Source organism: Olea europaea, chromosome 18 (genome assembly GCF_002742605.1).
Source record: "Olea europaea var. sylvestris chromosome 18, O_europaea_v1, whole genome shotgun sequence".
NCBI lineage: Eukaryota > Viridiplantae > Streptophyta > Magnoliopsida > Lamiales > Oleaceae > Olea > Olea europaea.
The window spans coordinates 13523499-13530621 of record NC_036254.1 but is presented as its reverse complement, the minus strand read 5'-3'; positions in this window follow the sequence as shown (position 1 = coordinate 13530621).

The following is a 7123-nucleotide window of genomic DNA, read 5'->3' as shown; positions in this document are numbered from 1 at the left end:
AAGGAGTTTCAACCAAAACGAAAAACTACGCCCGACGTTTCAAAAATATACTATGCGACTGCATAGAAGGAATCTATGCGGTCGCATAGTTCAAATTGTTTGGGATCATTGAGTCCCTGAAGCCTTCTATGCGACCGCATAGAAGGTTACACTATGCGGTCGCATAGATGTAACATCTATGTGGTTTGTTCAATTTGGTCCCTGAACTTCTTTGTTGCTTCTCTTGACTTCTTTCTTCTATTTCTTCATCTTTTCAACAAATTTTATCTTCCAATTGATGATTGATACCATCAATTCTTATGCCCCTCATTCGGCATATCTTTTGAGTATTTGCGCTTTAGTCCTCCAACTTTCAATTGTCTTCATTTCAGTCCCTCTTCAATATTTTCTTCTTCCATTTGTTTTGCTTTGTCATTGAGCTCATACTTGGCATGTCTTCCCTCTCGTTTTGCATTTAGCTCAACTTTTCTTTGCACCTTTGGTCCTCGAACTATCAAATTGTTGCGTTTTGGTCCTTCTTCGGCTCTTTTCTCCTGAATTCCACAATTTCCATTGAATTACCTACAATGCATAAATTTAACTGGATTAAGTCACAATTCAACCATTTTATCCATATTTAAGTCATGTTTATGATCCAAATAAGTGTGTAAAAACACACTTATCACCTGCATATCAAAAATAGAAACTAATACAGAGATTGAAACTAAAACTGGACCAAAGGTATGATTGATTTTAAACAAATTAAAGTCTTCCTTCTATCCCAGTTAACAAATGATCAAATGTCAGGTTTTGTTAACAATAATTAATAATATGGTTCGTGAATCGTAAAATCATTCATTATCTTCTCTGTCAAATAATAGTATTAACCCAAAATTGCAGTAACTGCTATTCAAATACATGAGACAAGAATCATGGAAAAATGGCAACAAACAAACCCGATAAGTGGTATCGAATTTATCGTGTACATAAATCGGGTGGTGATGCTGGTTTTTCCCACGGATTGATCGCCACACCAGCTTGTACTTGGCTAAAGGGGATACCAACGCCACTATCACTCATATTTATTTATAATATCCCTGCTTATGATGTTTGTATCCGTATTTTGATAAGAGAGTAAATGAGGTATTTTTATAAAAGGCCTAATCAAGTCATTCAAAACTTTTTTAGGCCTAATTCACTATAGAAAAGTTTTTTTTATTTTTTTACTTTTAGGTTAAAATGTTCAAATTATCCTTGTACATATTGTTGAAATATCCAAAATGCCCTCAGTATATAATGACCTTAATACCCATTTTTCAAATCATAGCTGTTAATTTCGCTATTTTGCTCTTCTTTGGAGAACATTTTCATGAATTGCATAAAGCATAGAGGTAAGTTTCCATCCCCTATCGGACCCTATGTCGATTTATATTCTATCGAATTATTCCCCTTCTTTCGAATGCAAAGAATAAATCATCTACAATCACATAATAATTGGCCAAATAATTATGAAAACATTCAAATCATATAAATCAAACATTTGTTCAATCGAAACTAATGTTGAATTTATGAAATAACGGAAATTTAAATCATCAAAAGGTTCATCAAACTCCTAATGAACAAGAACCCTAGCCTATAGTCATCATTGCAAAATCAAGAAATTAAAAAAAATGAAATTAAAAGATAATAAGAATACACCCGTATGGAATTTCTTCAATCCGTGTGTATAATCTTCCATCCGTTTTGAGCCCGTGTGAAATTGAATCCAAAATCAAGTTTCTTGCCTCCAATTTTGGTCTCTCTCTTCTCCCTGGTCATTCCTGCTCTTCATATGATGAATTCTGGTATTTATATCGCGTCCAAATTAAGTAGGAAAGGAGTTTCAACCAAAACGAAAAACTGCGCCCGAGATTCAAAAATCCTTCTATGCGACCGCATAGAAGGAATCTATGCGGTCGCATAGTTCAAATTGTTTGGGATCATTGAGTCCCTGAAGCCTTCTATGCGACCGCATAGAAGGTTACACTATGCGGTCGCATAGAAGTAACCATCTATGTGGTTTGTTCAATTTGGTCCCTGAACTTCTTTGTTGCTTCTCTTGACTTCTTTCTTCGATTTCTTCATCTTTTCAACAAATTTTATCTTCCAATTGATGATTGATACCATCAATTCTCATGCCCCTCATTCGGCATATCTTTTGAGTATTTGCGCTTTAGTCCTCCAACTTTCAATTGTCTTCATTTCAGTCCCTCTTCAATATTTTCTTCTTCCATTTGTTTTGCTTTGTCATTGAGCTCATACTTGGCATGTTTTCACTCTCTTTTTGCATTTAGCTCAACTTTTCAATATTTGCACATTTGGTCCTCGAACTATCAAATTGTTGCGTTTTAGTCCTTCTTCGGCTCTTTTCTCCTGAATTCCACAATTTCCATTGAATTACCTACAATGCATAAATTTAACTGGATTAAGTCACAATTCAACCATTTTATCCATGTTTAAGTCATGTTTATGATCCAAATAAGTGTGTAAAAACACACTTATCACCTGCATATCAAAAATAGAAACTAATACAGAGATTGAAACTAAAACTGGACCAAAGGTATGATTGATTTTAAACAAATTAAAGTCTTCCTTCTATCCCAGTTAACAAATGATCAAATGTCAGGTTTTGTTAACAATAATTAATAATATGGTTCGTGAATCGTAAAATCATTCATTATCTTCTCTGTCAAATAATAGTATTAACCCAAAATTGCAGTAACTGCTATTCAAATACATGAGACAAGAATCATGGAAAAATGGCAACAAACAAACCCGATAAGTGGTATCGAATTTATCGTGTACATAAATCGGGTGGTGATGCTGGTTTTTCCCACGGATTGATCGCCACACCAGCTTGTACTTGGCTAAAGGGGATACCAACGCCACTATCACTCATATTTATTTATAATATCCCTGCTTATGATGTTTGTATCCGTATTTTGATAAGAGAGTAAATGAGGTATTTTTATAAAAGGCCTAATCAAGTCATTCAAAACTTTTTTAGGCCTAATTCACTATAGAAAAGTTTTTTTTATTTTTTTACTTTTAGGTTAAAATGTTCAAATTATCCTTGTACATATTGTTGAAATATCCAAAATGCCCTCAGTATATAATGACCTTAATACCCATTTTTCAAATCATAGCTGTTAATTTCGCTATTTTGCTCTTCTTTGGAGCTCCAGCTTTCGTCTTTTTCTCTTCTTCTTCTTCTTCTTCTTCTTCTTCTTCTTCTTCTTCTTCTTCTTCTTCTTCTTCTTCTTCTTCTTCTTCTTCTTCTTCTTCTTCTTCTTCTTCTTCTTCTTCTTCTTCTTCTTCTTCTTCTTCTTCTTCTTCTTCTTCTTCTTCTTCTTCTTCTTCTTCTTCTTCTTCTTCTTCTTCTTCTTCTTCTTCTTCTTCTTCTTCTTCTTCATCTTTAATTTATCTATAATCTTCTATTTCTTTATTCTTTTTTTTTTAATCTAGTTTTACTCAAAGTATAAAGAAGCACATTCAAAGAACAAACCCTTATATTTTTACAGTTTATATTGGTATGATATTTTTCTCACTTTTAATTGTTTTTTATTTGTACATATATTCATTGTCATTTCTGTTTATTTAAGTGTTTGAATTCATTTTTCGATCTCAAGTGGTTTTAAAAAATAGAATCTCGTATATTATAGTTGCAAATTCAAAACAATCGTTTTAAAACGACTGCAGTCACTTTAAATTATTATAATTGATTATTTGCTAATTTTCTAAAACTTACTATTCTAATTACGGGAACTCAACAACATATATTGCTATATTTTATTTTGGTGATTTTGTTAATTATGATGACGGAAAATGGACATCGAAAAGAAGCGAGAGTGATGAAATGGTGGAAGGAGTTTCAGTATCTTCAGATACTTCATATCACAATCTATATTGTGAAGTGCTAAATCTTTGCAATGTTGATTCATTTTTGCATGAAATTTAGATGAGATTTATTCTCCCTAGAAATGGATAGTTTTCATTTCCAATTAAAATTACTTCAAGGAAGAGCAGTGGTTGCTATCTCTCAACAAAAAAATTCCCATGGTCCAATTTGTGTAAACCTCGTGAGCAAAGACCCGGATGAACATCCACAAGAAGAAAATGATTCATTTTATGAAGTGGATGATGATGAAGTTCATTGTGAAATGCAAAATGAAGGCATCAACCTTCATTGTGAAATACATACAGATGATGACAATGAAGTGGATCGGACTGAGAATATTAATTGGGATTAGATGGAGATAGCCCAAGACAATAATATATATATATATTACTAAAAATGGTAATACTGTTGTTTTCTCTACACATGGATTCGAGGTGCTTTAAAATAATAGAAAAGAAAATATTTTTACTAATGAGCATCTTGTAGCTTCAACTCTTTCATCTCATGTGATTTCTGAAGATGCAGATTTAAAATATTGTTAAATTTTTCAACACAAAAAAGATGAAGTACAACTTTGGATTTAAAGTGAAAAAATCAAATAAGGAAATCCATATGATTGTTTGCATAGATGAAAATTGCAAATGGAGTTTGCAAGCAACTGAATTAAAAAATTGTGATTACTTTCAAGTTCACAAGTATGCACGTGAACATAATTGCTCTGTGAGTATTCGTCGAAATGACCATTTGCAGACATCGTTAATGATATGCATTGGGAATTCGAGATATACATGAGTTATCAGAGGGCAGAAGTCATGAGATTGTACTATTGAAGTTTTAAGAGGTTCCCTTGAAGATAATTATGTTAAATTAGGCTAATATTCTCATAATTTGGCTAAAACTAATCTTGGAACAATATTATCTTTAGAGACTGACAGTGAGAACCGCTTTAAGTACTTTTTATGGCTCTCGGACCTTGCATTCGCAAATTTTGCTCTTCAATGTGGAAGGTATTTGTCGTTGATGGCGCTAATTGTTGCTACTTGTCAAGATACAAATAGTCAGAATTATCCTCTTGTTTGGGGTATAGTAGATTAGAGTGCTTGTTATATTTGATCGACATCCAAGTAAAATGCCCATCATAGTCATTGCATGTATCATATAAAAAGAAACTTAAGGACGGTAACTCAAAAAACTAGAGTTTCCTACTTTTTAAGAAAGCAGCAGAGGTACTTTGGAAGAGTTTGAAATTATATGAGCGAAATTAAAAAAAATTATATTAAAGCTTGGAAATATGTAGTCAAAGCACGTTTTCATACTTGGGCCAAATCACACTTTCAAGGGAACCATTACAATAACATTGAAAAATGCAGAGTCACTGAATTTGGTGTTTAAGAAATATCGAAGGAATTCGATACTTGCATTGATTAAGAGTATTAAGAAAATATTATAAAAATGATTTTATAAGAGATGTGTGAATGCACAGAGTTGTACAAGCACTCTAATGCCACTTTTTAAGCACTCTAACCTCAATACAGTTTCATATATAAGCACTAAACCCAGTTTGTATTTATCATCCATGTCTTCTATCTCTTTTTCAAATGCCTCATTTAATTCTTTAGGCGTAATTTCGCTAGATGTTGGGAAATATTTATTTCTCAATCTACCATTTTCATTTGTCTGGCTTTCATACTTCTCATTAGCAAATCTTAATCCCGTGACGAGCATAAACTCTTATAGGGAGGAACGGGTAGCTTTTTCCAAGCCTAAACAAAATCACAATTCATCGTCATTGACAGAGACAGCCTGTCGTAATAATAGGCTGTGAATTAGTTGAGCTGATATTTTCATGTTCCTGATGTCGTATAATTTACCGAAGCATGACTTCTAGAACATTTCCTTATGAACATCATCTAGTGCATCATATACTTTCTCCATGTTCGACACGTTAGAACGTGTCCATCGATCACTGATGCTGTATGTGCGTTCTATCCTACAAATGGCATGAGAATATTTGTAACTCAATTGAAGTAAAAGTATATAAACCTCAAGGTGACGGAGCTAAAAACTTGTAATCAAGAATGCCTTAATATTCCAATCAAGTAAAGACATGTAAAATTTAGGCCACATAATCTGACTTGTTATGTGATATACCCAATCATCAATATGCTCTATAGCATCAATCAACTCTGAGTGCCACAAAATAACAAGGATAAGGATAACACCCAAGATTAGATAAATACTTCAAGTGAACAAACAATGAACATTTTCATCTATCTTAAATTATGACCATCTAGCCATTACAATCTTGTCAGCATCACAAATTAGGTTTTATAGGCACCATTTATTTGGGAGGCATTTGTCTCCATAGACTCAAAATTCCTTTGTCTCCATACACTCAAAATTTCATTTATCTATATGCTCAAAAATTATCTAAATTCCTCTAATGAAAAGGAAAAGGTTACCCAACTTTCCCCTATTTATTTTTACATTATTTAATGCTAATTATGATATCAGTGTGATTCGTTCACAAAATTATTACTCTTTCTATTGGCCATTTTATTCACCAATTTGAAAGAAAACCAAGCACAAGATACTAATAAAATTCCCAACATTTAACTACTTTATATTCATGCTGGCATGCTGCCATATACTCTTTCTATATTCATTATACACTTTTTAACTATTTAAGATCTCATTAGTTAATTTCCTCAAACAGCCTTTGACCACTATTCTCACATTCGATATGACATCTTTAAACTCATGCAATGGAACCCATTAAAGAATATTTCTCTACAGTACAATTTGTTGCATGAACACTCAAATTTGTTGAAAAACGTCCGTCATTTCTTCAGAGCAAATATAAAGCATTTTCAAGCACCCCTATAATCGGATCTGAAATCTGAAGAAATTTGAAAGGGAGAGAAAGCAAAGCTGGATGGACCTTTTAATTGTGAATTAATTGGCCAATGAAGATATTCATCTTCATTCTTCACTTTTCACATAACAAGTCTCCCCTGTATTTTGTCTTCAATTTACCTCTCTTGATCTAGCACTACGATTCTATGATATCCTTTTTTAGGTTAAAGTACATCTCGAGTTAGATATGAGTTCCATGCGCTTGCCTCCACTGGAGTTTGACTCGATCTCTTTCATGCAGATTTGATCGAGTACAATACCATGAAGGGGGGGGGGGGGGGGGAAAAAAAG